The sequence below is a fragment of the Microtus pennsylvanicus genome, chromosome 5 (genome assembly GCF_037038515.1).
Source record: "Microtus pennsylvanicus isolate mMicPen1 chromosome 5, mMicPen1.hap1, whole genome shotgun sequence".
NCBI lineage: Eukaryota > Metazoa > Chordata > Mammalia > Rodentia > Cricetidae > Microtus > Microtus pennsylvanicus.
In genome coordinates this window covers 6,609,990-6,631,698 of record NC_134583.1, presented here as the reverse complement: position 1 = coordinate 6,631,698, position 21,709 = coordinate 6,609,990, and the positions used below count along the sequence as shown (strand labels likewise).

The following is a 21,709-nucleotide window of genomic DNA, read 5'->3' as shown; positions in this document are numbered from 1 at the left end:
ATCAAAGGTATCTGTGCATAAGAATATTATGTAGTAGGAAAAGTAAAACAACCCTAATGGACAGTGTTTCAAAATTTAATATAGATTCATAAAGGGAAATAGGATGTCATAAGCTAGTATAAGTTTCCATTCGAGGTGTGAACTATTTCTAAAGCATTCTCTTTGGCTTATTTGTTGGCACAAAATAAATGAAAAAAGTCTTATTTCCTAACTAACCTCTGACATTACCTAAACCATCCTCTACCACCTGGGAAACAGGAAATACCAGGCACAAGCATGCGGTTTGGGGGGTAGAACACAATGGGAGTGCCCTCTCGACTCACTGTATTGTGAGAATAGTGCTGCAAAGCCTTTGCCTGCTCACATATAAAATATAGAAAAGAATCTTTACCTGTGGCTGCTCTCTTCATTTGGCTGACCAAATATTTAATTAAACACTACAATAGGTTAATAGCTGCCATCTGCAATTAGCTAATTTTTACAAATCATTATCGTAGTTGATAATGGAGGTGGGTCTCATGGTATCAGTTAATAAAAGGCTCTAAGAGCTAAATTTGAGGTTTTCTGAGATAAAGAAATTCTGCCTATACACTGTAACATAAATAGAAACTGTGATTCTAGCTTGTTGGCCTGTCCTAAATGCAAGGTCATATTAGAGTATCAACTATTAGCAAGAGGTCCAGTCTGTCCTATAGACTTTGCTAGTCTCGACAATCATGTGAGCCAATTCTTTAAAGCTCTCACTCTTGATTACATCATTTGTAGAATAATGAACCTGACTACAGAGTCATATTAAATAATTAAGTCAGATACATAAAAGTTTCTCTCATTTACAGGTCTTAGATTTTATACATAAAATCATATGTGTATTCACGACATGAAGCATAAGTAAAACGAAGGTGGGGAAAGTAATGAACACAAAAGGGAGTGGGAAAGAAGGGGTGCCCAAGAGAGAATGCTCAAAGTACATGGTATACTTACATAACAGTATCTTTATGAAACAAAATAATATTTAATAAAGATATTTCAGTTAAATGATACTTCAAAAATCCTTTAAAACTGTATCTTTACTGACCTATTTCTTATCACAATCATAGTTCTCTTTATGCAGCAGAATATGTTATGCATTTACATTACATTAAGTACTGTAAGTAATGTAAATGTGATTTAGGTATACAGGATTTTATGTGAGGAAGTTGAGCATCCGTAGACACTGAAGATAGTGAAGGACAGCTGACTGTACATCAGGTGGTTCTATTTTGACAAGCAAGTTCATCATTATGTAAACATGCCACAGTGTTCTGATACAAACTAAGACATCTACACTGTCACCAGGTAAGATATTCCTCGGAGATCACCATCATTTATGTAGCTCTCTCTGACAAGAATTACTTTTCTTTTTAATGTGGGATAAACCAGATCAATGGAGATAGATAGATTTCTCAGAGAACATTGCTGGATATATCCCTTGACAAGGATATCTCTTTTTATGATTAGAAAACACTCAATAGATCTAACTTCCTCATGGTTCCTTTCCAAATATCCAGATCTTGTCTTTTCATATCTTCCTATCCATCAAAGTTCTAAAATTAAAAGAAATAATAATTTGAGACTGGATTTGACCTCTGTTTGACTCATAATATGAATGAGACAATTGACAAAATTCATTAGGGATTACAGAATAAGAAAAAGAAGGTTTGATGAAATGTAACAAGTGGGCTATATTTATGTTAGGGAATATTTTTCCCTTCAGCAAACACACACGAAGACGTGAGAGAATGGAGAAGCATGATAGTTGCAACTTATTCTGAAATGCCCTTGGGAAAACATAGCTAAGTTGAGAAATGAAGTGGAGAATACAGATTTTAATTCTATGTTAAGGTGACATAGATATTCTCTGCACTATCTTTGCAATCATTCTTCATGTTCAAAATTATTTTAAAATGTAAAAGTGTACAGGGACTGGGACATATATAGAGTCCATTGGTAGAACATTTGTCTAGAATGCATAAGACTGTGTTTGAACCTCATCACAACCGAAAAGCGGCTAAATAACCTTAGATTTAAAAATTCAAAGAACAAAGTGAATTGGTGGCACAGGTGCGTATAAATGTGACCCTTTCTGCCCCATCAGCACTCAAGGCCCTGAACTAACTCTCCAGAGCTAGCATCTTTCCTTCTCCTTACACCAGATCCATAGTCACATTCCAGGGCGAAAGGGCTAGGATCTTCAGTGTTCATGAGATTGGAAATTCTACAGGTGCATTGTTCTTCCACCACCAAGGTGTATTTTCATATTAGAATGATTTGTGCTACTGGGATGTAATTTAAATGAATGCAGTTTTAAAAAAAAACTATAACTCACCCTTCTTTTTAAAAAATATACTAACCATTTAGGCAATCCATTCAGGTACTTTTCTAAGTTCTGGCTTGTTAAAGATTCCTCTTGAAGAAATAATAACCCAGAAGATCCCATATGATGAAATCCCAAAAAGACCATTTACTTTGGAGCACTGTGAGAAGAATGTCCTATATGTCATAAGAAATTCATCAAAAAGTAATTTTACTCAGAGAAAGACTACAAAGGAGCATGTTTGGCATTTGCTCTGCTGTACCAGAGCCGCACGATTGGCTCTGTGGCCTGCTTCATGTATAGAAGCCTCTCAAATGCTATTCTGACTTTCCAAACATCACCCTAACCTCAACCATGGAGGAAACTTCAATTTGGTTGTATAGCCTACAAATTCAAGTACAGCTCACATAAAACGAGCAAGCATCTTCATTTCTCTTTCTGACTTAGTGTTTTTCTCCTTGCATTCATATAAAACCTCATATAATATGTTTTTTTCCGATCCTGATACTTATCCTGAAGTCTACATATATGAGTCCCAGGAAGTCAGCCAGAAATCTGAAGCCCAAGTTAGGTTGATATCCTTGCTTTGTACCTCATCAGAAATTACAGGTGCTCAGGGAAGCAAGTGTTGTCATGTGAGATGATATTCTCCACTCAGCTGTCCCTGGCCTCTTGTGTCCTGAGCAAGTTCTGACTATTGTTAATGCTCATCACACAGAAGGACATATATCATCATTCCATACCACAGGACAGCCATGGACATCTGAGAATAATGTACTAACTGTGACTCTCTCTCTGCACATCTATCTTGTGCACACCTGTCACCCAACAATGGAGGCACAGTTAAAGAACTGTGGTTTTTGTGACATTAAAGACAGGAAGGAAGTAAAGAACGGATTTTTCTTTCAGATTTGCACATAATCCAAAAAATGTCCTGTTTGTGTTGGGTAGGAAAATATGACTTCTCTGTGTTTGTCCCAAGAATGCAGTTCTGGTATGTCTTGGTTTTCGTTCCAGGGTAGAGATACTCCTTTCTTTTAAATGTCTGTGTACGTTGTTCTTGTAAAATGCTTACATCCATTAGAACATCAACCTTTTCCTCTCATTGGCCTTTCAAACCTTTCCCCTTGTTTATTTAATCAATCTTGTATGTAGCTGTTTAATTTATCTCCCCTCATCTTACTCCTTTGCCTACAAAAGCAAAACAGGACAAAACCAGACACAATAAATTCTTCTGACCCCAATTTCACATCCAGAATATACTCGAAATGCTCGAAGTCCAATTGCGCTCTACTTTGCTGTCCTCTGCACTGTCCCATGGACCCTTCACTGCTCACATATACTGTCCTCCAACCCAATTCAAGTCTTCCATACCATGACTTTTGCTTATGCCAATTTTCATGCTATGAGGCCAGTTTAATGTCTATCTGAAAAAAAAAATAATCCTACCATCGTTTGAGGCACAGCTGGAGTTCACCATCCATCCTTTCATAAATAGGATTCTCTTCCTTCCAAGAGTTACTGGGCTATTGCTGCAAGGGATTCTGACTTTTTTTTCCGCACTCTGGGCTTCTGGAAGTCACAGTCCTTTTACATGGCATAAAGTGTATCATACTTTCTAAGATCAAAGACCGTGGAATCTAGAGCCAGAGAAGGTGTGTTCAATCACTGACTTCAGCATTACCTGCTTTCTGACCAGAACAAGCTCCTTTAAAAGTCACCTTATAGGTGAGAATTAAATGAGTTGATGTTGTTAAACCAAGTTACTTATTTCAATTCCTTGCAACATACAGATCTACCGTGTTTGTCAATGCCAGTGTTATTTGTTACAATAAACACAAAATAATACAAATAAATATCAAAAAATAAATTTAGATAGCCTTTGAAGATGAGCTCTTGGTTTTCTAAAAGAATTTATCTAACATCCTAGATATTTTTTGTAAACTTGTTTTGAGAAGATGGTAACTCATTAATAATTTATTTAGCCAGCAGTAAATCAAATTTAAATTAGACTATGAGAGGAGTGTTGTAGGCTCACACATATAATCTTAGCATTTAGGAGACTGCAACCAGACTATTGGCAAGAGTTTGCATTCACCAAGGCTTCTAGAGTAAGACACTGTGCCCAGAACAAAACATTATAGTGGGTACGTCAAGAAGATCCTCTAGCTCATACTAACAAAAGGCAGTTCTCACACAGTGGTTATCTGTCTGCCTTGTCAGTTAAATAATAGTCTGCCATCTATATCTATATATTCCTACATTTATGTAAATGTGCTTCATAAAGAAGTCTGCTTGTAGAAACTAGGAAGCCAATGTTCTCCTCACAACCTTGTTAATGAGTCCATTTGATCATTTACTAAGACCACAATTATATTTTCCAGGCATTTTCTGATCTGTAAAATATATAAAATTAACACACATATGTAAAATTAAATCATTCATCATATTTTAATTAATTTGCTTTGAGAAAGTAAGTAGAAGCATGTGAATCTAGGGCTACACAAGTGAGCCCACATTTGCCCCATGTGTTGTAGTAGAACAATAAATACGGCGGAAATATTATGGCGTTCAGTCAGCACTGCACTGCAAATCAGTGGGACAGCGATCGGCACTGATTATTACATCCTTCAAGTACACATCCTCTACATGGAGGGGTCAGTTTTGCAACCACAGTACCTCTTCCCCCTGCTTTTCTGATCTCATACACTCACTGTGAGTGCTGTGAAATACTTAAGTACTACAATTCCCAGAATGCATGCTGCTTGGCCTGCCCACCCCTCTCCAGCTCAAACAGAACCTCTTATTTCCTCCAGTATGGGTAAACTCATATATTTTTCAAGTTCCAATTCATATGCCCTTTTTTTCCCTTTTATCAGCTTTTTCTGACCATAGTTAAAAATGTCCAGACTTTGTTTCTACAGTTCTAAGATCAGACCTCTGTGTTCCTACTGCTCCAGTTACTTATTTACCCATCTGCTTCTTGATTTAGTTCTAAGCCTCTCAGTGACTGCGACCCTTCAATTCATCTGTCAGCTCAATGCATCCAATACAAAGCAGGCATTTAATAAACACGATTACAGGAAGTGCCTGGACAAACACCAGTCATCTTTTCTCATTAATATTTTCAGATTAATATTTCTGCTATGTAAATTTCCTATAGATTCAATAACTGTGTCTTTGCTAAATCTGTTTTAATTTTCATTTAAGTAGCATGCTCATACAACATGGTCATAGATACCCATTTTTATCTTGGGGGACATTTTCTTCTTTAATTTAAAATCTTCTCCAGATTACTTTGAGGTTAATTCCCTCAACCAAATGTCCTTAGGCTGATTAGAAAGCATTTGTATATCCCCAACAGTCCACTGTGATGGATGATCATCTTTTCCCTCCTTTCATGGGTGTAGCCATTCATCCATTCATCCGTCCATTTAACAAGCTGTGCATTCTCATGGCCAACAATTGTTACTTAAGCACTATTGTCTGCTAGATGGTGAACTCGGATCTGAAGGTACAAAGACAGCAATGAAAAGACTTGCCTTTGCAGAGCACATAGCCCACAGTAGGCAGGGAGGCCATAGGCAGAACCACAGCAAAAGACAGCAGGAGGTAAATGCTAGCAGAAAATGTGCAAAGTTCAATGTGTGGGATCGAGGCAGCAAAGCAGGGATTCTTTGGCAGTTTGTAAAGAAAGATTTAAAAACACTGCAAATGCCATACCTCTAAGTGTCTGAAAAGACCCTCCTACCACTTCAGCTCATCCTTCCGTGGACTCCAGCAAAAGGACAGCATCTGTGGCCCGCCCTCTCCACAGCATCTCCCCGTGTGTCAGTGATCCTCTGGAGGCACTGTATTGGAGAGCTACAGAGCCCTTTCCCCTTCAGGCAGCCTGAAGGGTGATGCAAACTTGGAAGCTGAGCCTATCAGTGCTGGTATCAAGCAGCTGAAAAAGTTGTAGCCCATGAGTCATGGCTCTTTTCATGTGTTTCCAGATCTGTGGGAGGAGAGGCCTTTGGCTGGTAGCACCAGCAATGTAGCACCTATGATGATCACTTGGGGGAAAGAACGCCGCTGGAGCCACTAGGGGAGGTGCACAGTCCTCCCACCTTCCCAAAGTGTGCACATTCCCAGTGCCACCACCAGGCCATGCCTCAAAATAGTGTGAGAGCCAAAAACCCACATTTGCAAAAAAAGGGACAAATAAATTAAGCTCTGCCACCCACTCCCCTTATGTGCAGCTCAGGGAAATCAAACGAAATAAACAAGCAAATTCGCAGCTGGTACGTGAGCTCCAGATCACGAATATTTTTCAAAGACTCTGCCAACCAGTCCTTCCTGAATCAAATTTGTTCTTGTTGGGAAAGTAATAATTAACAATCATACTACTAAGATTAATGTCTAATATCTAGTGAAAGTATACAACATACCAAATACCACGCTTCGTTTATAGACACAGCCTCTTTAATTCTTATCGGATTCACCAGGTGCTTTCTTTTTCCTTCCTTCTTTCTTCTTTCTTTCTCTTTACATAGCCCTGGCTGGCATAGAATTCACTACATAAGCTAAGCTGGCCTCGAACTCACAGAGATCCACGTGCTTCTGCTTTCTGAGTTCTGAAATTAAAGGTGTGCACCACCACCACCCAGTCATGATGTATTTCTACAATTCAGACTTTACCACTGAATAGCCTGACTCCCAGAAAGTCAAACTAATTTGTCAGAGTTCATATGAGGTAAGTAGAAGAAAGGCCCCGTGTCTTCTTGTATCTTAAGTGTTTAGCTCTGAATATACTTTCATTAAATTAAAATAAACATGTTATGGTAAGTTTGTGATGTTTTTGCAAGCTAAGAAAAGAACGCTCTTGATCCACGGTCACTCTTCTCTGCTCTGTAACTGTAGGAAACAATTAAGCAAACACACAAACAAAAATGTGGATGTTTGAAGTTAATTGATGTTAAATGCATGAGAGAAAATAACTATGCACGCTGTTCCATTGTTTGCTTAATGTTACATCTATGCTTTTATAGGTGCCACTTTTCTACAAAAAAATGAGTTTAAAGTACAACTTCAGAGGACTTTCTCTCTCTATAGAGGCAACAATTCTCACTGTCTGTACTTAATGCCCAGAGGATGACAGGTGAAGAAAGGTCAGATTCTGAAAACAAGTAAGTCACAAACTAGACATTTAAAATTACTATGGTTTTGGAAATAACTGTACATGTAAAAAGAATATGATGAATTAACTTCAGAATGAGAAGGTAAAGACATACGGAGGGAAGAAGATTTAAGTATTTTCTCCATCTTTTAATTTAATTTTATTTTTTGGAGACAGGATTTCATTGTATAGTCTGGTCTGCCTTAGAACTAGCTCTGTAGACCAGGCTGCCTTAGGCTCATAGGGATCTGCCAGCCTCTGCCACTAGAGTGCTGGGATTAAAGGTGTACGCCACCACTGCCTGGCCACTTTTTTAAAATTTTAATGAGAAATTTACTTAGCATCAGCCTTCTAAGAGCTGGCTCGTGGGTTTTAGTGGGATAGAATGCAGTGCAAGGAAAAGCTTCTGTGCCATAAACTTAAAGTAGAAGAAGAAAGTAAATAGGCCTATAAAGATTCTAATGCTTTGGGTGTTTGAGACAGCTGAAGAGGAGAGAGATGTCAAAGAAGCCTCTATTATAGCCTGCAATCACGGTGTATTCCTTTCCTAACATTATCATGATTTGGAATAACAGGCCCCATCTCAGAACTTATGAATTAGAATCTTCAGTGTGACACAACACCCATATAATTTGGAACCATAATGAAGTTTGATAACTCCCACCCAAAACATCCATCAGGGTCTCTTGTACACTTGCTACACCTAGGAAGTGGTGATGCCAGGATGAACGTTCCAGCATCCTTTCTCCCTCTATGCATGCCACAGACATGATGTTTACTGCCACTGCGTTGGCAGAAAATGCCCTCATCTCTCATGGGAACTGTTTTAGTAGCATAACTCTTGTTTCTGCTTTTCCACCGATTCAATCAAGTCCAGACTTCACATAGCAACAAGAAGAATCTTGTCATTTGGTAGACCAGAATATGCCCCTCCCATGCTGAAAGTGTTTCAGGGACCTTTCTTTGTACTTATTGTAAAATTCAAGTACCAATCTCGGTATTATGAAGTGTCCATCTGTAACATCGCCTCACACGTCTCTTCTTCTCCTCCAAAGCTCTGATGACCAACAGTTGCTCAGTCTCCATAGCTTCATATGCCTTCTCCTTCTGAAACCCTCCTGTCACCTCATTATATAGAGATCTCCAGAATGACTCTAGACTTTTTTTTCACTCAGTTTATTAGTCAATCAAAAGTATTTATTTTTATAATTTCCGTAAAAAACCATAAAATCGTCTTGAATACCCATTTGGCCCTTATCAATAACATAGGCTGACTATGTTTTTTTTTTATTCTTGAAGACTATTTCTTTCTTACCTACTTATACTGTCCTGCTCTGGAGTTCAACCAGTGAGTCTCTTCATTGCCCTATTCACACCATTTAAAGAGTTGTAAGAGTCCAATTCCAACAAGGCAAAAGGCACACTATTTTTTTTAAGATAATGCTAATAAAACTTGAAGAAAAATGAAGTCACAAACATTTCTGGTAGTTTTGCTAAAGAACAATGTCCCATTTAGTATCTTGATTCCTAAGTCCCTGATAGTAAACACTGTTCCAGAAGGTCAGGAATACCCTGGGCCCCAAAGAGCTAAGTAGCAGGTCATCAAAGGACTATCAAGGTAATTTCATGAGCCCTCAGAAGAGAGTGTAGAACTTCAATATTCTCTTATACAATGGGAGACATTACAAACAACAAACTAGAATTTAATGATTTAGCTGTAACTGTACCTCAGTGAATAGTTTCCAGCATCCTTTACCAGAGAATAGTCTTATTGAATATCCTGTGGTCTTCTCATAAGGTATTGAGTATCATCTGCCAGATAGCAAGCTTAAAATTTAGTTCCTCAGCAAGGGTACCAACCACAGCTGTTAGATCCCTAATGGGAGCTATGGGGACAAAAAGCACCACTTACCTTCAAAGGGCCAACAGTACGGGTTGAGTGTGGCAAGACTTGAGGTGCAGAGAAGATACTGAGAATGGAGATCTCCATCTATCTATTATCTATCTATCTATCTATCTATCTATCTATCTATCTATCTATCTATCTATCTATCTATCTATCCATCTTTTAGCTATTTATGTGCATGTATGTATAGATGTGTGTATGTGTGTGTGTATGGATGTAATATGCATAAGGGATATGTATTTGTGAATGGGACCATACTGGGATTGAATGTAGGGTCTTCTAAGTGCCAGGCAAGTGCAGTAGTACCCTTTAACTTCACCTCTGATTCTCCATGTTCTTTCTTCCAGAAAACTTGATCCACATCGGTGATGTAAACAAGTGTTATATTAGGGACAAATTCGACCAGCTCATCAAATCCCTTTTCCCGTAAATATACAGGAAAAAAATATACATTATGTGTAATGGATCTTTATCTGTCCCTCCAGCCAGCTCCCAAATAAGGACATGGAGACTTCTTATTGTTATTATTGGCCTTAGCTTTGGTTCGTTTCTAACTAGCTCTTATAACTAAGATGAACCCATTTCTATTAGGCTATGTGCTGCCAAGTGGCTTGTGACTTTTATCACTCCTCCTACTTGTACTGCTACCTGTGGGTCTGGTTGGTGACTCTCCCTTTCTTCTTGCCAGAGCTCTCTCAGTCTGGAAGTCCCACATTCACTTCTTGTCTAGTTATTTGCCACTTAACTTTTTATAAACCAATCAAAGTGACATATCTTCACACAGTGTATTCAAATATCTTGCAACAAGTACAGGTTTTCTGCTGGCTTGGGTTCTTTCGTTTATATTCTCTGCTCTTGAAAACTTCTCAGAGCCCTCTTTACTTCTTAAAATTTCAATGATCTGGAAGACCTCCTCAAAAAGATGCTGAGTAAATTGGTTTAGGTATAATCTTTGATTTCAACTATTCACATCACTCATGGTGTTATCTGTACTTATTTACTCCTATGTTTTAGAACTGAACCTTTTTATGTGGTTCTATACTGTTTCTGCCCCAGATAGTAAGTTGTATTAAGACTGTGAAACAAATACAACAAACCTGGAAAAGCAAGGCACAGTGTCACAAAATAGAAGATTTTACTATTTGTAAGTGATTTTTCTCAGGAAAGTTAGTGGAGTGAGAAAACAATTCAAATAATTTGAACACAAGGATAAGTGATGAAGAATGGACATTTGAAGATAATGTAAAAGTAATGTGTAGAAAAGACTAATTTATTCATGGGAAAGCATTTTTTGTTATATCTACATATCCCAAACTTCAACACAGACTGGAATATACTGTCAGTATTATAATTCAGTGCCAAAATACACTTTATTCTAACAAGATATCTCAATATATTCAAAGGTGTAATAAACACCTTAAGAATTACAACAAATACAAACAAGGTAATAGGGAAACACAGATATGACAAGGACCCCAGAATATCATAGAGTCATTAATTTAAGCTCTTGTAAACAAGCTCAGGAAACTACTGATGAGGTCATTGGATCATTTGGAGGTTATCTTTGCATGAATATTTTTTATATGCTTTTATTCAAATTCATTGCAGTTTGGACAAGACCTTTCTGCTCTTCTTTAGTGCTGAGGAGGAAAATGTTTGAAAATAAGACATCGAGGTGACCTGGATGCAAAGTAATGCCACTTAATCTGATATATGTCTAGTAGTAAACTCACATGGGGTGCTACCCATTTCCTTGATGGGTACAATAGATACAATTCTGGAAGAAATGAACTATTTTTATTTATCTCAGGCAAGATTAGAAATTTCAATGTGCCATCTCTGAGCCTGGGTTTCTACAGTGACTTTTCTGTCTTATAACAACAAATTAGTTAAGTTCCTCTAGTATACTCTCAGACATCACTAAATAATTCTTCTCCAATCTGCTTCAGGTTATAATATCAAAAACTGCTATTTATTTCCTTATGTAACAACAATCACACCACTTATACACTTATTGTATAACCAGCATTAAAACCAAACAACACAATCATTAGTATAGCTATGTTCAAAAATCCTTTTTTTAAATGAATTCCATTCAAATGTACAAACTCCTGAACCAAACTGCAAACTCTGAAAATGATGTGTTCTACTTAATTTAATTTCTTTTAAGCACACACAGTATGACCCAAAAAGAGGGAAGGTAAAAGCAGATACATGTACAACATGTGCTAATATTGCCACACACCAAAGCACACTACACAGGCTATGCTTTGCCAGCAGGAAGATAACTTTATTTTTACAAATTATTTATGTATACGGTTTCAGTGTCTTTGCAAGGAAGTTAATACTTTCAAAGTTTCAATAGAGTGCTCAAATGTGAAGTTCAGTTCTTAAAATATGAAGAAAGTAAGTCCTTTAATCATCTAATGGCCCATTGACAAATCATTTCTATTGTGATGAATCCCATTTGCATACTCACTATCTTATCAAGCTATTAATTTATTTATCAATAAAGAAATCAAAGGATTGCTAGATACTGTTAAGCATGTTTTCATTTACACAATTAATGCCGCCACTTTCCAGGGACTTATTTAAAAGTGAGATAAAAATCAGTGTTTGATCTTAAGATGCATAAGGTCTAATGAGGATAGGAAAAATAACTTTGCATAGCAAATAGTATAGAAAAAAATGAAATCCGAATAGTTTTCGTTTCTCACTGCATGATAACATCCTATGAGCACTGAGCAGAAGTTATCATCTGATATAATCTAGAATTAAGTAGTTTGGATGTGTGGTTATCTTCTCTCCATGCCTCTGTGATACTCAGAGGTTTCTGGATTTCTGAATGTAAAATGCTTTCTTGAATCTGTAACTGTCTCCAAACAAGAAGCAACAAGCATATATTCAAGGGAAGCTGAATTTTCTATTGATCTTTATAACACAACCTTTGGGAAAACTATAGTGAGCATCCTGGAGTCCTATGCAAATCAGAGTTCTGATTAAATTTCACAAAGCAGGCCAGACGCAGACTCACCAGGGTAGAATATGATTACACTTGACACCTAGAATGGTATTCAATGCAATTACTTTCTGATTAATTAAAAGCCATGGTTTGAAACAGATATTTCTAAGATACAAGTCATTCAGCATTAAATGAATTATGTGGACAAGGGTGAGCTATAGGTCATAGCTCACAGGAGAGAGACAACTATCACTCATGGGAGAACGATGATAAGACTTCAAGAGAAACGAAATCGAATCGTGATTTACTGCCTTTCTCTAGATAGTAATGGTGGAAGTTCTCCAAATCCTGATTAAGAATTCTGTTTGATGAAAGATCAGATGGAGAAAAAACATTACCTTTTCTGCTAGAGAAGCATGCTATTATTATTTTGCTATATCTTCAGACCTGGAAATAAATGCTAGTTTTCAAATAAAAAGTATTCAAAGTTAGCTTGCACACTTTTCTGTGATAACTGTGCTCCCTTTCTTTATGCAATATCATATTTGCACATCTAAATTTCAATAACTATATCCTAGTGATATTCAGGATTAGGGTAGGAAACTATTAGGAAGCAGTGAGTCATTCAGTCCCAACTTCAGATATTTAAATTTACAATTTTCACTTTCTCAATGATGTGAAAAGCAAAATGATATGAATTCAATAGAACAGAAATGATACTCAGAATGTTTCAGCATTTATTTATTTAGTGTTTATGTGTGTGTGTGTGTGTGTGTGTAAAACAGAGAACAAATTATGGGAGTTGTTTCTCTCCTTTACCATGTGGATGGATTTTGGGAATTGAACTTAGGTCACAATTCTCAGAAGGAAGCATCTTTATCCATTAAACTGTTTAGCTGGCCCAAGAGTTTTTGAGTTTGGATGCTTTCCCAGGGTATGGACACACAATACAGTACTCTGGAGATCCTTCGCAGCAGTAGATAGCTGCAACACCTACTTAGCCAGGTGATCACAAGAGGAAATACCCAATACTCTAGAGTGTACTGTTGCTAAGCTTTGATGTTCAACAGGAGAGGTATATGAAATACCTTAATAAAAACACTTAATACTTTCACCTTGCAATGATTTACTGGTACACATGCCCATTATAGGTAAAGGAACATCATATCAGCTATCAGAATTCTTGGTCAGGCATTCCTGCCTACCTTTTCCCTTTCTGAAGTGTGTAACTATTTAACAGTGAAACTTATTTTGCTATATATTGCTGTGATGTTGGAGTTCCCTCTGTGTGGTGTGATTACCATTAATGAATAAAGAAACTGCCTTGGCCTGTTGATAGGGCAGAACTTAGGTAGGTGGGGAAGATGGAACTTAATGCTGGTAGGAAAAAGGCAGAGTCAAGGAGCCGCCATGGAGACACCAGTGCTGGAGATAGACATGCTGAAACCTTGCTGGTGGCCACGACCTCATGCTGATATACAGATGAATAGAAATGGGTTAAGTTAAGATGTAAGAGTTAGCCAATAAGAAGCTAGAGCTAATGGGTCAAGCAGTGATTTAAGTAATACAGTTTCTGTGTTATTATTTGTGGGCTAGGTTAGCCGGGCGGCTGGGATGAAGAAGCGGGCCCTCCTCCTACATTGTTCTTATATATTCATATGGCACACTCATTACAGAGTGTGAGAGTGTATTTGTGAATGCTGGGGGGGCGGTGTTCTCCTAGCTTCATGCTTGCACTTTTCGCCAATGAAATATATACCTTAACCTCCACTATGTACCCTTTTACTTACAAGAAAACTTCCAAAAACTAGCTAACTGCATTCCATTATTTATAGATTGCTTTAGTGACACCTATGGTGCTATGCATTATACTTTCATATTTTAGTTGCCAAGTAAGGACAAATGGCATGAAAGACCAGTGAAACCTTAGGTATACTTTATACTTCACTTAAGTCATGGGGTGATGACAGCAAACTTGTTCACAGACATAACTCACATTGTAGGGTTTTATTATTTATGGTTTTCAACTGTCTAGAAAGAGGGAACAAATATGTGATACTGGCTATGTTAAATTCAAGTAGAATATATTAAACAAAACACCCACACACTGAGACAATGGGGATGTTCTATCGGGAACTCACCAAGGCCAGCTGGACTGGGTCTGAAAAAGCCTGGGATAAAACCGGACTCACTGAACATAGCAGACAATGAGGACTACTGAGAAGTCAAGAACAATGGCACTGGGGTTTGATCCTACTGCACGTACTGGCTTTGTGGGAGCCTAGGCTGTTTGGATGCTCACCTTACTAGACCTGGAAGGAAGTGGGAGGTCCTTGGACTTCCCACAGGGCAGGGAACCTGGTCTGCTCTTCAGGCTGATGAGAGAGGGGGAGTTGATTGGGGGAGGGGGAGGGAAATGGGAGGCGGTGGCAGGGAAGAGACAGAAATCTTTCATAAATAAATAAATAAATAACACACTGATCTTTAAAGCCTAGCTTAGTTTCAGTCAGTGAAATCATAAAATACAATTAAAACAAAAAATGTTTCTAACAGTTTTTCAAACAAATTTAATTGCTCATATAAAATTCTGTGATTTTTATAGAGTCACATTTTGAGTCTCATTGATACCTCCTGTAGTATTTTCAGTAGAGGAGATGGAGTTGCGTTTCCAGGGCTGATCAATTAAATCATATTTGCCAGCCTACAATATTTCTACTTGACTTTCTAGAACTCACTGTTCTTTTCTCACATCCCATAATGGCATTTCAGTTAAGTAAAGACAACACGGAGATTAGGATTTGATTTCTTTTTTTTTTTTTACTTTTTTTATTGATAAAAGGAGAATAAAAAAAAAACAAATTTCCACCTTCTCCCAGCCTCCCATATCCCTCCCCCTCCTCCCACTCTTCTCCCCCTCCTCCCACCCCTCAAAATCTTTGAAGAATGGTATGAGTTAATCTCGAAATGACTGAGAAGAGAAGGCATATGTTCAATTATATGTGCCAGATATGAGATATAAATGTCCTGGGAAAGCAAAGATGAATCGGAACTGCAGCTTACCTTTGAGGACTCACTTTCTGGTGAGAGAAAGATAGGTAGTGGACACTGTTTTAGTAAAGAAAAAAGAGGAAATAAGAACTTCATATCACAGCAAGGGAGGACAAACAATGTGTAGGACCAGAGGCTAAAACTAAGAAAGATAAAAAGAAATTTTATGAGCCCCAAGAGATAAAATGTTTGATCATATAAACTTGCCATACTGCATTCAGATTTAAACACTTCATCCTTCAGGGCATGACAATGACTTTTAATGTGGGCTTTGAACAGATGATCAGCAAATCTGAAGTCAGGGAGAGACATTAAAAAATCACGACTGGAAAGAATGTTTTCTCTGTCTCTGTCTGTCTGTCTGTCTGTCTCTTCCTCTAACACACACACACAGACATACACAGACACACACACTTTATAAATCACTCTCTGTTGACTATAATTTTTCTTAGATCCTTCCATGTAAAGAGACACATCCTGGTATCTGCTAGATAGGAAAATTAGTTTTAAAGGAGAAAACTACCAAATGAATCTAGGTGTTAAAATATGGTGTCCAAAATATGGGTGTGGCACCGAAGCTGGGGAAGAAGATGCAAATTACAAAAGAAATGTGAAAACCACACAGAGAGAGACAGCAAGGTTCTCAGATAGGCACGTTAAAAAAGAGTGACGATATTTCAGTTTTGCCTATGTTAATTCTGAAGTATTCATGAAATACCATAAAAAATATCAGCAATAGAATTTAGCTCATTTTAGGCTCCCCAAAACTGATACAATATATGGTATTACTACACTGAGTGACCCAGCCTCTCCTTGGCTCCATGAGCAACAGCATCTCTGCTGTAGTGGTAGCAACAGCAACAGAGACTGTGTTATTGTTGGAAGAGGGTGTGTACTTGAGGTCTATTATGAAGGCTTTCTGAAGGCATAATTTCCCATGGTTAGGACTGGCATATGCCAACACATCATGACTTCATATAAAGTCTGAATAAAAATATAAGAGCGTCAAACCTGCAGCTTTTCACCCAAGCCTCATGGTTGCACTCTCCCGGTTGCCTCTCTTAACTCTAAACAGATATTTCTTCTGACAAATTTCCAAAATCATTTAGACGTTCAGTTCAAATATATCCTACCCTTATCAGTGACTGATCCCCTTTTAGCTATTCACTGAGTATATTACAATATGAATAATTTGCAAAAGCTAAGCTTATTTGATTTAGGTTTTTTTGGAGCATATACGTATTTCCTAGTAACCAAATATTTCAATTGGTCTCTATAGAATGGATTCAAAATTTGCATCTAGATTCTTTACCCGGAGATGTCTTGACTTCTCAAATTTTTTGCCCAAATATATTCTTTTGTTCTGTACCTGCCTTTGAAAATAAATGGTCCCATAAAATCAAATGGACACAGCTTTTCTCTCCTAAACCACATTCTTTTCTACCTCTGCCCTAACTATATCCTTGTTAAGAAATCCCACAACTTCTTTGCTCTTCTTGTGGTATATTACACTTGCATTAAGGTCAATCTGGGGGCCCTCAACCTTCACAAGATTTTATGGAAGTTCTGGCCCAGTATCACACTTTTCTTGAATCTGTTTAGCTGTGCTTTCTGCCCTGATTGACAGATTCAGTAATGCCTCTCTATAATGTTGCAAGTGCATTCAAATTGTTATTGGTATCATAAAGTACTTAAAAATAAGGTTGCTATTTAAGATAAAACTTGTCTTGAGTCTATCTGTAAGAAAAATAGACAGTCTGAAGCTGTTACCCTCGGCCTGGAGTCTGTTCAACAGAGCTCCATCAAATGTCTCAGTGCTCATGTTGCAGCTGACACAACAGGCTGTGGTGTGGGAATTAGCCTGTACCTGGACATAGGAACTGCACCTTGAATATTGAATCTTATGATTAAGATTGTGTAAGTCATGACACTGAGGTAGAAGGATTGCTGCAAATTCAATGTCAGCCTAGGTTTCATAGTAGATTCAAGACTAGTTTGGACTATATCTCCAGACTATGTCTCTGAAAAAATTATTATGAAAGTAGAGCTTCCCTTCTTAAGGGAATTTCTCCTGGAAATGAACTCAGTCTCTATAAACTAATTAAAATGATTATCTCTCTGTGGTCAAAAGTAGAAAGGGAAGAAAACATTGGCTTGAATTATCTTTAACATAAAAGAAAATTTTAAGTTAATCAATTGCTTTCATATTTCAAGGGGGGGTATGCTATTGTAGTTGATGATTGACTTATATTTTTTGTTTGTTTGCTTGCTTTTTTTTTTCGAGATAGGCTTTTTCTGTAGCTTTGGAGCCTGTCCTGGAACTTACTTGGTAGACTAGGCTGACCTCAAACTCACAGAGATATGCCTGTCTCTAACTTCAGAGTGCTGGGATTAAAGGCATGCACCATTATCGCCTGGCTGTTTGGCTTAGATTTAAACACAGGAAGCCCATAGCAAAACATGTTGGTATGTCTACAGATGGAGCTGTAGATGAAAGATAAGAGGTTCTGGAGGGGGCGGGGAGAAGAGAAGGAAAGTGAGGAGGAAAGGGAGAGGCAAGTTAATGACAGCAGAAGAGGAGAAAGTGTATCTGGCCAGTTCACAATACAAACACAGATGACGGTCGGCAGTGCCATCAGCAAACATTTGGTGAGAATCACTGTGCATTGCATTCCTAGTAATAATGGACCTTCCCACAAAATAAGCACTAGAAACCTGTTTTGCAAAGCAAAACCCTTCAAAGCAAAGCCCTGCACACACACACACACACACACACACACACACACACACACACACACACACACACACAGAGAGAGAGAGAGAGAGAGAGAGAGAGAGAGAGAGAGAGAGAGAGAGAGAGAAAGAGAGATATGTAAATACACAGAAGTAGAAGCAGAAAGGTACACGGCATTATATCAATATATCATGTAAAAAAGCAAACTGTAAGCACATATATTTGAAAACAGATTGGATTGTTAGTTTAAAACCAGAGAACCAAAATGATATGAAAACCTCATAGGTTTTTTATAAAGACCAGATCTTTGGAGAATAATCCTATATGTTAGCTGTGTGCCTTTGTAATGTATTATCATATTTTGGAGCTTCTTGTTGCAAAGGGGCTATAACTATGCCTCATTGCAGGGCAAATATAGATTTACACAGAACTAATATTTAATATTTGGTGTTTATTATTATTATTTGATTACCACATTAGAGTCAATGGAAAGAGACATGATTTATTTAGTCTGGTTATTGTCCCCTCCATATTTCTGCAGACGAGACTTTATAAAGATTCTCAGCAGCCATATGGCAATTTCTCGTTAAACCTCAATGAATAAATCCTTTCTAATAAAATGCTCAATTTTCTCACTCAGCAATTTCCTACCCCTTGGTCCAAAAGCTCTTGCACATATTTTATCAGACTGTTTGCCCCTAGCATGACTGCTTGGTTTTTAATCCCTTCAACACTACCCCCTTTTCACAAGCATGGTCAGTTCCTCATGAGTACCAGCTACTTCTGCCCTTAGGACTGTAACATAAGCTTCTAAGGGAAGATGGGTGACTCTCCAGTGTTGGTTTGTCATGGACACTCATTTTTTCCAATCCTAGAAGGTCCATTGATTCAGTTTTTGTTAATTCACTCTTCACCTCCGCAAACCATTCTGATCTACAGTCTCCTGCATCATCTCCTTGGTAACGTAACTATGTTCATTAAGAAGATTGGAGCTGCATACTACCAAAGGTCTCCAATGCTCCGGCAAGTTATTCAGTCATTTATCTTAGATTTATCTCTATTGTTCTTCTAGTACTGTCTTAACTGACATATGAAATTAATCATAAAACTATTTTAAAGTGTTATTTGACTATGATGAATGCAGTTTTAATTCTAATTTTTCATTTCAAATTTATTAACAGTTATCTTCTGTATTTAGTTTAAAAAAAACAGAGGACTGTTGATAGATTTGGGCTTAATTGAAATCAGAGACTCCAAATGCTGTCTCTATGTACATACATTAGACTTGTATTTCTGGATCAGAGAATTGTGGAACAGGCCCATAAGTTGTGAACACATCATTTATACGGTTTCAATGAGTTTTATTGACTCTAAACACTAATTTGGTAAGAAAAAGCATTTGTGTAATCTCTAATTGTAAAGAAAATGATACTACAATCCCTCAGAAATATGCTTATAATATGAATAGTAATAGGTTGTTAAACAAAACACTCCCTCAAAGCCATAACCATGATTTACAAAACTACTACCATCTTCAATAGGAAGTTTACAGAACTCAACAAAGATTTCTTTAAAGAACCCAGAAATTAAAAGTGAACAGTAATAATGACTACAAAACAAAACAACAATGACAAACACTTAACTAAGCCTTTACAACACGGAGAAAGCCCTTGACCATTTTATTTACTTCCAGATACAAGAAGAAAAATATCCCTGCCAACCAACAAAGGAGACATATGTTGTCTACTGTTAAAACAAAACAAAAACAACAATAAAAATCAGGCTTTGAACATTCCTTCAGTCAGTCCGTCATTGGGCACAGCCAGTGCATAGATATGTGACTCTGGAATTAGGCATTAAGGAAGAGTGTTACAGGATTTTAGCCTTGAGGCTCTGCATTTCAAAAAATAAGACCAATATTTCCATAACTGTATATTTAGAGGAAAGTTGCTAGATTTTACCAGGACTGTCTGTCAAAGAACACACCTAAAAATAGATACACAAATACCCTGACTGCGGTATAGTTGAGAGGAGATTTGCAGCTATGGTAATTTCCAATTAAATAACTGGAGTAAAGGTGATGTTGCAAGGTTTGAAGTTCCTCTGCTGGAGGTGTTAATGTGCCCTGGCTCATTGAGAATTGCACAAAGGAAGGATAGACTGGTAGTGACCTTTCTGTGCTGTGTATTTTCACTGTTCTTTCCCCACGACTTCCACAGTGTTCATGTGTTCCCTATTATTTTCACCAAATGCTCATTGTGGTAGGGAGGATGTGATGGTTTCAGCAGAATTACTTAATTGGGTTTAAGTAAGCGGTACATGCTAAGTAGAGTAGGTTTGCTTTCTGGCCATAAAAATGTGCCTGCCGTGCATGCGAGACTCCTGAGGAACGAAGCACAGTGATGGATGTGATGATAAAATGATGAAGGAAGGGATAAAGCCTGAGAGATAAAAGTCTCAAAGGGAAAATAAAGTAGGTAGCAGCTGCCCCCATCTTAATTGAAGCATAAATTTCAGGCGGAGGAGCTGAGGTTAAATTTGAAGCACATACTCAGAGTTTGTGTGCTTCTGTGCATCGGTGCCCATGAGTGTGATGAAAGCAAGACAGTCAAAATCCCTGCTTTTTTGGGAAGCATTTTAAAATTATTCCTAAACATGTTAAAATTGGAGATGTAGGAATATATCAACTTTCACAGAAAGACATTCATTTAGTTTGCAATTATCAGAATAGGGAGCATGTTTTAGCTGCTGTGATGCAGTCGGTTATTACATACACAGTTTCTGCAGTGAAGGATTGAATATCCTTTGTCTTTCCTCTCTACACACACCTTTCATGCCTCCATCCTACCCTTCGCCAGAATATATTTGAAAGTGTAAGTTGGGTTGTATTAATTTATATTTTATTTTTACCATACATACAAATGCCTTAAGCCCAGCCACGACCTATATGTCGTCTTCCCTCTCGTCCTATGCTCCAGGGTCATGTGTTCATTCTTCAGACATGATGATCATTTTGGTTTTTTTTTTTTTTTTGATTTTTCGAGACAGGGTTTCTCTGTAGCTTTGGTGCCCGTCCCGGAGCTAGCTCTTGTAGACCAGGCTGGCCTTGAACTCCCAGAGATCTGCCTGCTTCTGCCTCCCGAGTGCTGGGATTAAAGGCGTGCGCCACCACCGCCCGGCCATGATGATCATTTTAACACTATATTGAAATTGCCAGACTGCTGTGATTTCATGATTATTTGCCACCCATTATTCTTTCCACTCTTTAGTAAGGTGGCTAACATGACTTTTCTATTTTAAAACCTTTTAACAACCCTGTATGTTCAAAACCGTGCTGTGGGATAAACTTCTGCACACTGTGAAGATGTGTCTTTGCCAAGGTATCTTCTGATTGGTTTAATAAAGCACTGAAAGGCCAAGAGCTAGACAGGAGTAAATAGGCGGGACATCTGGGGCATGGAAGGAACTCAGGGTGACTCTAGTCTTGTGAGGGACGCCAGTGAGACTTGGAGCTAGTCAGACATACAGAATAGGAGAGAGGTAAAAGT

At 37.8% G+C, this 21,709-nt stretch overlaps 1 protein-coding gene across 9 annotated transcripts in view; it reads right to left on the bottom strand.

Annotated features, from left to right (window-relative positions):
• Lingo2 (leucine rich repeat and Ig domain containing 2) overlaps positions 1-21,709 on the bottom strand; it is a 1,060,547-nt gene that overhangs the window by 267,030 nt on the left and 771,808 nt on the right. Inside the window, exons 7-8 of one of the 9 annotated variants that reach the window (XR_012910565.1) lie at positions 15,440-15,484; positions 14,670-14,754 (exon numbers count right to left, since the gene is read on the bottom strand). The exons of the other annotated variants lie outside the window; for them this stretch is intronic. The gene's annotated coding sequence lies outside the window, so the exon portion shown is untranslated. Of the gene's footprint in view, positions 1-14,669; positions 14,755-15,439; positions 15,485-21,709 lie in introns of those variants that run through there. 9 annotated transcript variants of the gene reach the window in all.